Here is a 14,358-nt window from a genome sequence, read left to right on the forward strand (position 1 = left end):
TTTAGTAAGGTAATTGGTCGGTACGAGTTTGGGTCTTTAGCATCCTTCCCCTTCTTCAGAAAACTCACCACCGTTCCTTCTCTAAAAGAGTCCGGGATCGAGCCTCCTTCCAACATCGAATTTAATAATAACAAAAAAATATTTGAAAAAGTGCAAAAAAACATTTTAAAAAATTCCGCTGGAAATCCGTCTGGGCCAGAAGCCTTCCCATTTGGTAGGTTTTTGACCACCAATTCTACCTCTTCCACTGAGAAAGGGCATAACAATGCTTCCTGATCGGTTTGAGAAAGGCAGGGCAATGCACAATTTTCTAAAAAATCCGATAGTTTTATTTGATCAATACTATGTTGCTGACTATAGATTTTATTATAGTGAGTGAGCATTATCTTCCCTACCCCAATCGAGTATCTATTTGAGTCGCTGGGCATCTTAATTCTCTGATCAAATTAGCCGTTGCTTGTTCTCTCACCTGCCAAGCTAGGAACTTCCCAGTAAAATTACTGTCTTCATATATTTTTTGAGAATGTCTGCGAAAAATCTCCTCGCTTTGAGCATAATAATGTGCGCTTAATGCCCTTTTGGCTTCATCTAATTGATGTGAAATCGTATTGGATGAGTTTGCCTGTCTTAATTTGTTTAAAGCTTGTATTCTTTGTTCCAGCGCCTCTTTTTTACTTTTAATTGCTTTAAATACTGCTGCATCTTTACTTATAATTATACCACGGATAAAGGCTTTCATAGCATCCCAGATAATATTAATCGGGGCCGAGTTGACATTGCGAAATACAAAATCATTGATCTCTGTTTTCAAAGACGTTACCCACATTTCATCATTCAAGTATGTTTTGTTGAATACCCAACGCTTAGGAGTCTTTGAGTTTGGATCCAGAGCAAAATTAATAACCAACATTGCATGATCTGAGAACCCATTATGAATAGGCCTTTGATTCAACATATTAAGCTGTTTAGAGGCTAGAAAAAAGTCAATCCGTGAAAAAGACTTAAACCTGCCTGACCAACATGTATATTCTTTTTTTGACGGGTATTGAGTGCGCCATGGATCACAAAGGTCCAAAGTTTTTTTATAGTTAAGAATAACTTTCAATGATTTAGGTTTGACTTGTTTCCTAGATTGCGTGGTCTTATCCAGCCGTAAGTTCATAATTAGATTGAAATCTCCTCCAATAATAATATCTCCTGCCACCATCAGTAAAGATTGAAATAGATCCTCATAAACTGAGGAGCAATCGTCTACCGGAGCGTATAAACTGACGAATGTAATAGGTCTCAATCTATTTTTTATTCTACAAGAGGCCCAGCACCAACGTCCTGATGCATCCTCATTTGTTTGTATGATCTCAGGATAAATATTCTTATTCAGAAATATGGCAACCCCTCGCTGAGCCTCTGAAAATGAAGAGAAACCACGATATGAGGCCCATTTTTTAAACATAGAGAATTGATCCAATTTTGCATTTGGGATATGAGTCTCCTGCAGCAATATTACCGAAGGATTTTCCGACTTAATCCATAGCTCTATGGCCCGTAGTTTCTTTTTGTTATTTAAGCCGTTCACATTGAAAGAAATAATTTTCAAACAGTCACTACTCAGTATTTAGATAGATTACATATTTTCTGGAGGAATCTCTCATTTTAGTAAACAAAGAACCACCTATCAGGCATAGAATAGTTAATGAAAAACATAATAATAGACCTAGCACTAAAGACTTCATTATTTTAACCCCTACAACACACCCACCACCCCCCCAAACCCCACCCTCCAATCGCCCCCCCCACCCCCACCATTGGCCAAGATTCCCCAACCCACGCAGACCAATGGTTCCAACCCCCTGCCAATCGGGTGACATCTCTCACCCCCTGGACCCCCTGGACTCCGCACTCCATCCTGTGCACCTGATCCTCCCCTCACCCTACCAAAAAAAAAAGAAACATCATCTAACCACGACCGTCACAACTATCAGTCTATATTTAGGGAAAGAAAAAAACCCCAGACCCAACAAAATCCAAGTCCAAGTCCTTAAAGACCATAAATTTCCCAAATTTTTCCAAATTTATCCTTATAAAGAGCTGGAAATGTCCCGGAGTAGTTCCTGCGCTGCTGCAATATCTGACAACATAAAAAATGTGCCTTTCACTAAAACTTTGAGTTTGGATTGCTGTGCTATCGTGGCTTGAGCTCCTTTAGCTTTAAATAATTGTAGCATCTGGACAAACTCTTTTCTTCTACGAGCAGCAGACGCAGACATGTCTGAAAAAATGCGACACTTCACGGTTTCATTGACGAAAAATTGTCTTTGCTGAATTGCCGTTGAAAGAATAGTCTCCTTAATCCGTATGTCCGAAAAATTCAATAAAATTGTTCGAGGAAGGGAAGAATTTGGGAAAGGCTGAGCGGGAACGCGATGTGCTCGCGTAATAGTCAGGTCGCCCTCATGATTAGGGATGACTTTAGATTTCAAAAAAGAGGTGACCCACTGCAGCGTGCTGGGCCCTTCAAGACCCTCCGGAACCCCCACTATGCGTAGGTTAGATCGACGATTATAGTTCTCTAAATCGTCCAATTTGGATTCAAGAGCACGTGAGGTGAGGGAGAGCTGATTTGTGTCCTGTTTGACCTTAATCATTTGATCCTCCAAATTAGAAATGCGGGTTTCGGCTTCTTGCAATCGAGCGGGGAATGCGGAAAAGAGATCTTCCATTTTATCCAGACGTTGATGGATTAAAGCTAGCTCAGATCTCTGGAACCTCTCTTAAAGTATGTTTACACAGACTTCAAAGCAATAAAAACTTTGATGGGGTCCCAAAACACACTTGAAATCCAAAGCATTTTACATAGAACCCTAAGAACTTCCCACTTTTATCCCCATTTTTACTCATAACCGACTGGGGCATTTATTAAAATCCCAGTAGCTATCAGCCAGGTATTTTTAAAGCTTAGAAATCCCCCATCCCTATTCTCTTACATATCATTTGATATCATTCAGTAGTCCCAAATAAACCACTGGGTGCAGCACGCCCAGTTTTGCCGTGGACCGGAAACAAACCCAATAATGAAGCATGCCACCAAGGGATAACGCTGGTGGGTGAGGGTTCGACATATAAAAATAATCATGTTTTGCTTATTTGTATAAAAAGCCTACACGGTCCATTTAGCAGAGATGGGTTCTCTAACTTGTGTGGAGCTGGGTACATGCCTAATTTTTCAGATAAAGACTGACAATGTCAATTCTTATCATTTTGCATTAGTGTACGGAAAATTACTTTAAAAATCTGGCTTTGATACGGCCCTTCTGAACCTATGCTAGACAATCCTGCCCTAGCTAGATGATCAGAGCCTATGTATTTTCACTAAGTCATGTGCAATACATTCTACCATTCCTGGCTACTTGGCAGTGGTGTACACACTTTACACACTGCACCTTTTTAGGACATCACAATGAACGTTATACTATATAATGCAAACTTTGATGAAGATGCAAACTTCCGAGTCCTGGTATTAATATATCCATGAGGTACTGGAGTACACTATAGTAGCATGATGTCATTGGGGTGCTGGGGTAACCATTTTAATTTGTGATGAAATTGCAAGTGCTTCACATTTGACTTTTACACGCCACTAAAATGAACCAAAATGCACAATTTTGCTTTAATTTTCAAACAAATCTTTGGAGTGAGAAACACTACTGATTGTAGTACCTCGTGTGCTGCACTCACGTGCCTTGTAATATTTCCCATGTCTCTGATGCACATAACCTAGACTGAAGTGCACAAAGATCCTTCATTGTCACACACAAAGAAAAATATTTAGAGGGAAGATTGGTCCTAAGATAACTGATCTCAGCATTATTAAGTGAAGTTCCCTTTCTACCTTAAAGCAGATAATCGTACCTGACTGAAGTTATTACTCAGGTTACATAATGTTTGAAATCTACCTCTTTGGCCTAAATACTGCTCTTTATTGCCCATCAAACCTTATGGCCCCACGGGTCACTTCTAAATAGGCCTCACCAATAGACCAAAATATAGAAGCTCCACTCTAGACATAGTGTTCACCTATCCTGCACCTAACCAATTTTAAGAAACTATGGATGCTGCTTGGAAAAAAATGGTTGCTTCTTTGCATAAGAAATTGTGGCGCCTGTGAATGGACTTGACTCCATAGCTAATTCTTCAACTTTTTCAGGCCTACTTTGCCTGTACTCAGCTTAGTAGAGCTGACAAACAGAAGGAGAAAACTATCAAACCAGTTTAAATTGCCACAATGCATTTTTGGTATGCCGTTTTGGTTGCCTCATTTAATTAATGTTATGTGTTTTGGCCACAAATCACAAGCACACTTTAATAATGACTCGGAAGGTAATAACAGTCTTGTTAATTGATTCGTGGATTAAAAATCAGGTACTCATTATAATCACGCCATTATCCACCGATAGGATTGTCACTTCATACTTTCTGTCAATGGGGAAATCTACAATTATTTCTTTTAACTGGATAGATAAAAAGATTACATAAGAGTATTAAAACATAAACTTTCTTTCAATCTGAAAGGATACTCGCAGTGTGATGTGGGTGGTAGGGCGACACTGCGATGAAGACAAGACATAGACAATGAGTGCTGGGCATCACCGGATCGTTCAGCCAGTCCCCTTTTCACCAGCCTCAGGTGACGCCTGTGTTTGGTGGGGGTGTGAGAGCCAGGAACAGCCCTCTGGAGGGGCTGCGCTGTGGCACGGCCCCAGGACACTGCACTAAACACCAGCCGTTGAATGTCTGCAACCTGCGGTGTGGCCTGCTTTCATAGAATGCAACTCAAAGTCTTTTTCCACGGGTCCTCAAAATGCACTCGTTTATGCAACATCCTTCAAAATAAACTGTGAAATATACTGCGGTTCATGTTTAGAAATGGATGAAATATTAGTCAGAAGCATTAGCCTCAAGTATATCATGTACTAGTTTCTGGGCCTACATGACAATGGATAGTGAGGCGAACAAGATGTCACATTGCTCACTTTAAATCCAGTAAAGCCTGACAATTCCTCACTTTAATCACACTTGCTTGTCTCGACAAAAATATTTCACCGCCTTGTGCAGCAATGCTCAATAGCTTTCAAAAACTTTGAGGGCTTGGAAAAAGTTTAACATGTGTGAAGCTCTTCATGTGCAACTTTTGCCGACTAGATCATAAACAAGTCATTAAATGCTATGCAAGGAATACTTTGCAAGACGATTGTGTAAATCATTGAAACATGTTATTGTAATATTATTTTTGTCGTTTTCCTTTGGATTGTATTAGGCGCATGGCATTGTTGAGACTTCGGGCTTTAGCATGCATCTTAATGTCTGTATTTTATTAAAAGTTCAAGCCCTGCCTCTCCACATACTGCTTCTATCTTGAGTATCAGTGAACCGTGGCAGGCACATCAAGAGAGCACGTATCTTAATGTCTGTATTCTATTAAAAGTTCCATCCCTGCCTCTCCACATACTGCTTCTATCTTGAGTATCAGTGAACCGTGGCAGGCACATGAAAAGAGCCCGCTTCTTAAAGTCTGTATTTTATTAAAAGTTCCAGCCCTGCCTCTCCACATACTGCTTCTATCTTGAGTATCAGTGAACCGTGGCAGGCACATGAAAAGAGCCCGCTTCTTAAAGTCTGTATTTTATTAAAAGTTCCAGCCCTGCCTCTCCACATACTGCTTCTATCTTGAGTATCAGTGAACCGTGGCAGGCACATGAAAAGAGCCCGCTTCTTAAAGTCTGTATTTTATTAAAAGTTCCATCCCTGCCTCTCCACATACTGCTTCTATCTTGAGTATCAGTGAACTGTGGCAGGCACATGAAGAGAGCACGTATCTTAATGTCTGTATTCTATTAAAAGTTCCATCCCTGCCTCTCCACATACCTATTGCTTCTATCTTGAGTATCAGTGAACCGTGGCAGGCACATGAAGAGAGCACGTATCTTAATGTCTGTATTCTATTAAAAGTTCCATCCCTGCCTCTCCACATACCTATTGCTTCTATCTTGAGTATCAGTGAACCGTGGCAGGCACATGAAGAGAGCACGTATCTTAATGTCTGTATTCTATTAAAAGTTCCATCCCTGCCTCTCCACATACCTATTGCTTCTATCTTGAGTATCAGTGAACCGTGGTAGGAACAAGAAGAGAGCACCGCAGCAGAGGCGAAACAGAACCACGGCTGTGAAAACTAACGAAGGACTAAAAGAAGAGACGCTTCCACATATCCCATAGCTACCGGTACAACATGGGGCTCCGGCGGCCATCTTGAAATTCCAAGTCACCCCACGGCCTGTAAAATAGCATTGATGATAAAGCATAGAAACTAGTGGTATCTATTTGCATATCTCTAATTTACACAATATAAACGATGTATACATTGATAATTCCATATATTTCAAATTGCCATTTGTTATTCTGTTATGCACTTTAAAATACTTGGGGAGAAGAGTTGGCCTAACGGCTAGGGCGCTCCATCTCGGACCTGCGGAACTGGGTTCGAGTCTCAGTAAGGACGCTAAACTTCCTGTGATTCTGGGCAAATCACTTAATCTCCCCGTGCCTAACAAAGAATGAATGTGTGTCCTGATGCTATGTAAAGCGCTCTGATACCTGATTGGATACAGGTCAAGTTCACTCTATGTAAAACTCTGGGGGGAAAAACCACACAATTATGAACTATATTTTATTTATTAAAAGTTTTTGCATCTATTTAAAATAATGCAAAAATGAAAGTGCATAATATTTTCTTCAATGAACAAGGAGTTAAGCTGCATTTAAGTTTCAGTTTTGTCATTCTTAGGTCCTGATCAATCAATCAATCAGGGTTTTGTAAAGCACAACTACTCACCCATTACGGTCTCAAGGCACTGAGGGGGGATGGAAAAAGGCAGGGCCGGCATCGGCCCTGCCGCAAGTATGGCGGGGCCCCGACCCCCTCCCCCCCTCGCCTGCTCTCCCTGGTGCGGCGCGCAGCGGGGATTGGCTTGTGAGGGCTCCACTTTGACCCGGAAGCGATTTAGGCGCTTCCGGGGCAAGGGGGAGCAGGGGGCAGGCCGGTTAGAACCGGCCCAGTAATACATGATAAAAGGCCGGGAAACGCGGGAGTCAGTCTCTTTGTCCTGCGCACCCAGGTCTGCCGCACCCAGCCTCTAGGAGGCTGTCAACCTTTTTGTCTTTTTCTCTCCCTACAGGTTCGCGTGACACGGTGGCCGGCGGTTCCTGGCTCGCAGCGGCGTGATGGAGCCGGCAGATACGGGTGGAATTGAGGCACGTGCTTCCAAGGTTTGCTTTTCGTGGTGGACAGCGGTTTCTGTCTCGTAGTAGAGAGCAGACGTCGGAGTGGGCGAGAACGTACGGAGTGACGGAGCCGGCAGACCTTGGGGGAATCGGACGACGAGGAGTTGAGTGAGGCACGCGCTTCCAAGGTAAAGGGAGATTTAGCTCAGCGGGGAAGCGTGTGCTTGCTGATTAAGAGGTCGGGAGTCACTGTGGTCTAAAAGTGAAAGAGCCCAGGGAATGTGCCATAATGGTCAAGGTTTGAGACTGTAGGTTCAATTCTCGATTGATTCTGTTCACTGAGACCTTGTGGGAACTATTCAGTTGGATCTCTTTTAAGAAAAGTAGAGGCGTGTAGTAGCGCAGTCGGCAGCGCGTCAGTCTCATAATCAGAAGGTCTTGAGTTCGGTCCTCAGAGAGGGCATTTACTTCATCAGGGGAGACTTTTTTAAAACAGGAGTTTTGCGCAGTGGCAGTGTGATAGTGAATAAGGCAAACGTAGGCGTGTGATTCAGGCAAAATATTTGAGCGTCCTCTTGTGGGGGGGGGGGCTTTTAAGGAGCATTTTAAGTGGCAGCATTTAACAAAAGACTGGGTGATTTGGATCCGAGGTTTGTTTATTGTTTTTCCATACATATGCTAACTTGGTTTTCATCGTAGGAGTACATAGTGGGTGCTCTTCACGCTAGACAAGAAGGAGGCGAGACAGAGGGTATCTCTGTAAGGGGACACAGGCAGGCCTGCACTTCACTGCTTCTGTGGGCCGCCGGGCTAGAGTTCGCTTGCCTACCACCCAGGCAAGCTGGTGTGGCGCGGTCTCAGTTGCGTGGTGCTTATGGCCAGTTTGTGTACCCCCAACGTACAGGTAAGGACCTGGTTAGGTCCCATTTAGGTGACAAATAGCATTGTGCTCGCTGGTGTAATTGCTGATCAGTGTGTGGGTTATCTGACAATTGTTGGCCCAAGTAAAAAATGTCTGGTAAACGGGGGGCAAAGCGTTCCTGCATGGAGCATATGTTGGAATCTATGATGCGCAGGATGGCGACAATGGATAGGAGATGGGAAAATGTAGAGCAAATGGGGCATAGCCTGGCGGAGCTCAGACAGAAGGTAGATGATCAGAGTGGTCCATCAGGCAGGCCCAAGCGGACAATAGTGCCCCCAAAACCCAGAGGGGAATTAGAATCACTCCCCAAGCGGGTTCGAAACAAGAAGGGGAAGAACCACGACCCCACACCAAGGCAACCTTTAGGGGAGATCCCTTCTGGGGAGGGTCCCTCAGGTCTTCCAGTCACACCGGAGAGCCCTATAGCTACACCTGATGTAGCGCCAAGTGTCCCATTGACCCCTGTGCCTGCACCAAGTTCGGTGCCTCCAGCAGCTATCCAGGTGGTACCAATGATAATCCCGGTGGTGCCCACACCATGCCCAAGTGTTCCGGTCCAGAATCCAGGGGCCCCCGTCCCGGTTTTAGCACCAGCAGAGGTTGGTCAGGTCCCGCCGGAGTTAGCATCACAGATAGCGGCAGTCCTTCCTTGGTTAGGAAAGGGGGGAATGTTACCATTTTCTAAGGGCGCAAAAGAAGTAGGGGAGGATCCACTAGCAGAGGCACAGAGAATGGTGGCGAGGATTATGGCTGCCCCAAGCGGGGTGCCGAGCCCAGGCCCGAGTAAGGCCAGTCAACCCCAACCAGCGCAACAAGAGAGCGACATTGGAAAAGACAAGATGGCGGAGCCAGCTGGAATCGGGGCAATAGGTAAGGAGGTGGCATTGCCATTGCTGGGCGCGGGGGGGCTACCCTCTAGGAGGGAACATTTAGCAAGGCATGTAACACGGGAGGTGAGGGAATTGATATGGTCTGGTGCGTATGTCAATATGTTTTCTTTACTTGTGGATAACAGGGAAATGGAGTATGCAAAGAGGCAAAAAGATTGGATGCTTCCCAGTGAATGGTGGGTTGAAATGTCGAGATTCAGGGTGGAGGAGACCCTGACCAATTGGATAAGGGCTTTCTCAGTGTTTATGGCCATAATAGCTGAGCGGTCGCCTAATCTGCAAGCAGAAATGACGTGTTACCAGAGCAGGGTAACGATGACTCATGATAAATATGGGGGCATAGGTTGGAAAGAATATGACATGAATTTCAGGAAGGCTAAGGAATTTGACCCATCACTTACATGGGACCGGGTTGATTCAATCTCATGGTTTGATCAGTTTGGCCCAGGGCAGCCGGGCAATGCGGGGCAAAATTGGAACAAGAGTCACACTTCTCAAGCACCTCAGCCCTTTCGGCCACCACAAACCTGGGGCACGGCCCCGGATGCAGGGAACGTGGGGGGGGGTCGAAAAGGAGTATGCTGGGATTTTAATAGAAAGACATGCACCAGAGCCCAAGGCACTTGTAAATTTAGACACACATGTTCCATATGTAATCACCCCTCTCACCCAGAATCGAAATGCCTCAAGAAAGGGAATGCATTCTCAGGAAATAGAGGGAGGAAGAAACAAGAATAAGGAAAAGGAAAAAATGGTAACGCATTCACCCATTGACGTATTGGCTATGACTCCTTGGTTAAATAGGTACGCAGATCATGCCACGGCTAGGATGTTACAGGAAGGGTTTTTGTATGATTTTAGGATTCCAGTTGTTGACTACACAGGGACACCAGAGTGTAAAAATCAGCTGTCGGTAAGGTCAAACCCAGGGGTAGCAGCAATAAAAATTACTAAAGAATTGTGTCTGGGTAGAATAGCGGGTCCATTTGACCACATCCCCGTGCCCAACTTTGTCTGCTCGCCCCTGGGGGTGGTCCCAAAGAAAGATGAGGGGGAGTTCAGGTTGATTCATAATCTATCAGCCCCTAGAGGCAATTCATTAAATGACGCCATCAACGAAGAACTCTGCAGCGTCAAATATGCTTCTTTTGACCAGGCAGTGGATATGCTAAGGGTTCTGGGACCAGGGGCCTTGCTGGCCAAATCAGATGTTGAATCCGCCTTCCGGCTACTTCCGGTTCATCCGTTAGCTCACCACCTGTTAGGCTTTTCATTTCAAGGGAAATTCTACATGGATATGTGCATGCCCATGGGTTGTTCTGTATCCTGTGCTTACTTTAAAAAATGTAGTTCATTTTTGGAATGGGTTTTCAGGCAGGCGACTGTTATGTTATTTTGTTATGTTATTTACATTGACTGGGCACCAATTTGTCATGCAGTATCTTGATGACTTTCTCTTTCTGGGGTCGGCGGGCTCCCGGGAATGCGCAGGGGCATTGCAGGAATTTTGCATGCTCATGCGTACTTTTGGGGTTCCTCTGGCACCAGGGAAGACAGTGGGTCCAGCAACCACAATTGAATTTTTAGGCATTGAATTGGACTCTGTACAGGGATGTTTTAGGTTACCTAAAGAAAAAATAGTGAAATTTAGAGCAGTACTCCAAAAATGTTTGTCAAAAGATAAAGTGACCTTACACCAGCTACAACAGGCAGTGGGCCAGTTGAACTTTGCGCTACGGGTAATACCTATGGCACGACCATTCTCCCGTTCCATCTCACAGGCCATGACAGGCCTGCAAGAAAAGCATCATCACACAAGACTGTCGTCTGAGGTTCGCCAGGACATGCGGATTTGGATCGTATTTCTGGAGGGTTTCAACGCAGGGTAGTGTGGCCCGGTCTCCCCACTACTTCCGCGGAGTTAGGTTTATGGACTGACGCTGCGGGCAGTGTGGGATTTGGTGCCATACTCGGGAACGAGTGGGTGGCGCAACATTGGCCGGCTTGGTGGGTTGGCTGTTGGCCTCATCATCTGCAAAATCAATCGGTGATTTTTTGGTCAGACAACATGACAGTGGTGGAATGTATCAACCAACAGGCTGCACGGTGCAAAATGATTCTCCGCCTGTTGAAAGAGATAGTGCTATTATGTATGAAACTGAACATACAGTTTAAGGCTAAAAATGTCCCGGGGGTGCTGAATAATGCTGCTGACGCACTCTCTCGCTTCAAGATGCAGGTTTTCAGGGAATACTTACCATCTGCAGAGGCAACACCAACACACTTCCCGGAAGTACTCTGGCAGATTGGTGCCCCCAGCTACAGAACCTCGTGGCAGCTAGCCTAGCACCCAGGACCAGGAAAGCTTACGAAGGGGCGTTTTGGTCTTACTGAACGTTTTTGGGGCGGGAATGGGCGGATAGCTGGCATAAGTCAGGGGCATTCCTCTTGTATTTAGATACTTTGAATAAGGAGGGGCGCTCCGTGGCGACAGCCAGGCGACATGTAGCAGCGAATTGTTTCTTTGCACAGATCAGGGACACAAAAGACCCCACAAATAGTTTCATTGTAAGAAAGGCATTGAAGGGGTGGCGGCGCCTCCAGGGGGCTGCTCCTGACACCAGGCAGCCGATTGGTTTGGAGCGGCTGACTGCACTGCTAACAGCCTTGGGTGCCATTTGCAGTTCAATAGGGGAGACATTACTATTCAGAGCTGCCTTTGCATTAGCTTTTTATGGGGCATTTAGGGTGGGGGAACTGGTGGCACGCAACAAGCAGGATGTACAAGGTGGGCTCCTGCTGGAGCATGTGAAGATACAGGGAGACGCTTTGCTAATAACCATTAAAAAATCTAAAACCGATCAGGAAGCCCCGGGCGAAGGGGTGGTACTTCACAGGGCACAAAGCAATCCATGCTGCCCAGTGATGCACCTAGAAGCTTACCTCAGACAGAGGAATAGTGCGGTAGGTGGGACATTGTTACTGCATACGGACAGTACCCCACTTACCATGTTCCAATTTAAAAGGGTATTGGCCATGGCGATCGGCAGGACAGGTTTGAATCCAAAGGACTTTGGGACTCATTCATTCAGAATAGGGGCTGCCACAGAGGCAACAGCTAGCGGGTTGCATAGCAACAGTGTAAAGAAGATTGGACGATGAGCTTCTAATAGTTACAAGCGCTATGTTGTGAGGGTACCATACAATTGTGGACTGATGCCTGTCCTGTTTTGTTTGTTTGCTTGCTTTCAGTTTCTCTAACCTGTCACGCAGGGGGGAAACTGCCGTTGGCACAACAGCAAGATTCTTCACAACGGCGGTCACAACCACGGGACAAAGGATCACAGGATGTGTGGGTCATTGGTCATTCTTATATACGGCGTATGAAATCTGTTTTCCTTTCAAGTAATTACAGACAAAGAGCTGAGCAGGATGGTTTCAAAGTTTTTTTCCAAGGTCAAGGGGGTCTCTGCCTCAATCAGTTTAGGGGTTATGTGACAGATCTTTTGAACATACACAGCCCTCCGCTCACAATAGTTATTTTGCATCTAGCTGGGAATGACCTGGTAACACTGGAGAGAAGGGTCTTGATGGAGGACATAATTTCCGAAGTAGGCTGTTTAGCTAAGGCGTGCCAGGGCTGCACCATAGTTTGGTCGCAGATGATACCCAGATTCTAATGGAGGGGGGGAAATTCTGTGAAAGCGTTGAATCACTCGGTAAGGAGGATCAACAATAAAATGGGGAAATTGTTCAGGTCCCCTCAGTTACAAAACATTGCACATGGGTGTGTCAGGGGAGAATCGTGCTTCTTAAAAGACGGGGTCCACCTCACTAGGTTAGGTAATGAAATGATGTTAGAAAATATCATAGCTTGGCTAGGGAGTGTAAGGGCTGGGCATGACCTTTCAGGGCAAGAGGAGGGGGGGCCAGATAGTCGGGCAACTACGCTGGCCTGTGGCGGTAAGGTCATGACTGGTGAGCAGTAAATTTAAGGTCCTTAGGGGGTGGCGCCATTCTTGGATGGGGTCGCCCAGGGGGAGGGACAAGGGGTCTCTCCTATAACTCCAGGGGCGGTACATCCGGTTGGCTGGATGGGTGCGGGGAAAGGGGGCAGTCACGCTTTCTTTAGGCTGGTTGGCCACCCCGCACTGGCATGATGACGTCACTAAATGGCGCAGAGTGCATGAGCCCCCATTTTTAATGGAGTTCAGGGAGCGTATGGGGGTAACCGGGGGGGGAAGTACCCTCTCGGTAAACGGGCCCTCTGCGCATGCGCACTCCTACGGGAGGGCATGGCTAATTGATAAGGATCTGACACCGGTTAGCGACCTTGCCGTAGGATACGCAGAAAGTAATTAATGTATGATTATGATCCAGATGTTAGATTCGGATAGGAAATACTCTGTATTAGAAATATGTTAAGGTTAGCCATCTGATATCTGTGCATATGAATTGTAATCAAATGTCATGCTGCGTTTCTGCGTAAATTGTGTAAATATTGTTTAATTCAATTTTATTTTGTTTTCATATTTTAATAAATACGGCCGGGGGTTGTACGACCCCCGCCTCCAAAGAAACTCCCCTCTCATGTCCATCATTAATAGATGTGGTTTATACACAAGGCGGGGGAGGGGGAAGTTCGGTAGTCCCAGGCCATATGAGCAGCTCATTTGGGTCATCCAAAAAGCCGCGTCTTGAGGCCCACAGTTAATCATGGCATTACTTGCCATGTAATTAGCATTTTAGTCCCACGTGTATCTCGTGTTTATTAAGGTGCAATGTTGGTTAGTCATGCCACTATACACAAACTAGTACAAGTTAATATTTAGAATGATTACGTAATTACATTTCATGCAAAATAGAGGAGGTATACAACATTTAGCTTTACCTGCTCCATCAATGGACACGTGTGATTGATTGTGATGGTGAATCAGAGTGCTGCAGGCAGTCTGTAGGCTGGAGCAGCAGGTCACGCGCAGCACACTTCGATGCATGGGACCACTCACTGCCTGTCACTACGGTCCCATCAAACGGAGGCACAGGCTGCACATTTCCTCCCTCCCTGCCCATGAGCCACTGCACGCCCCACATTTAAACCTATACAGAGTCAGGGCGAAGGCTTAGGATACTAGGCTGACCACTAATTGTCAGCAGCGGATTCTCAAGGTCAGATGTTTACAATCAATAGGGAGGCGAGAGATTAGGCTTGAAATCGGGAGGGTTGGCATAAATATCCTTCTGCTTATTTAAAGCGCTCCAATA

At 45.4% G+C, this 14,358-nt stretch overlaps 1 protein-coding gene across 2 annotated transcripts in view; it reads right to left on the reverse strand.

The window, feature by feature from the left end:
* LOC146771199 (E3 ubiquitin-protein ligase TRIM39-like) overlaps window positions 1–6,242 on the reverse strand; it is a 155,735-nt gene extending 149,493 nt beyond the window's left edge. Inside the window, exon 1 of one of the 2 annotated variants that reach the window (XM_085640306.1) lies at window positions 6,139–6,242. The gene's annotated coding sequence lies outside the window, so the exon portion shown is untranslated. Of the gene's footprint in view, window positions 1–5,922; window positions 5,978–6,138 lie in introns of those variants that run through there. The other variant, XM_085640305.1, reaches the window with a different exon arrangement.
* Window positions 6,243–14,358: the final 8,116 nt, after the last annotated feature.

This window comes from Triturus cristatus, unplaced genomic scaffold, assembly GCF_964204655.1.
Source record: "Triturus cristatus unplaced genomic scaffold, aTriCri1.1 SCAFFOLD_231, whole genome shotgun sequence".
NCBI classification, from domain to species: Eukaryota; Metazoa; Chordata; class Amphibia; order Caudata; family Salamandridae; genus Triturus; species Triturus cristatus.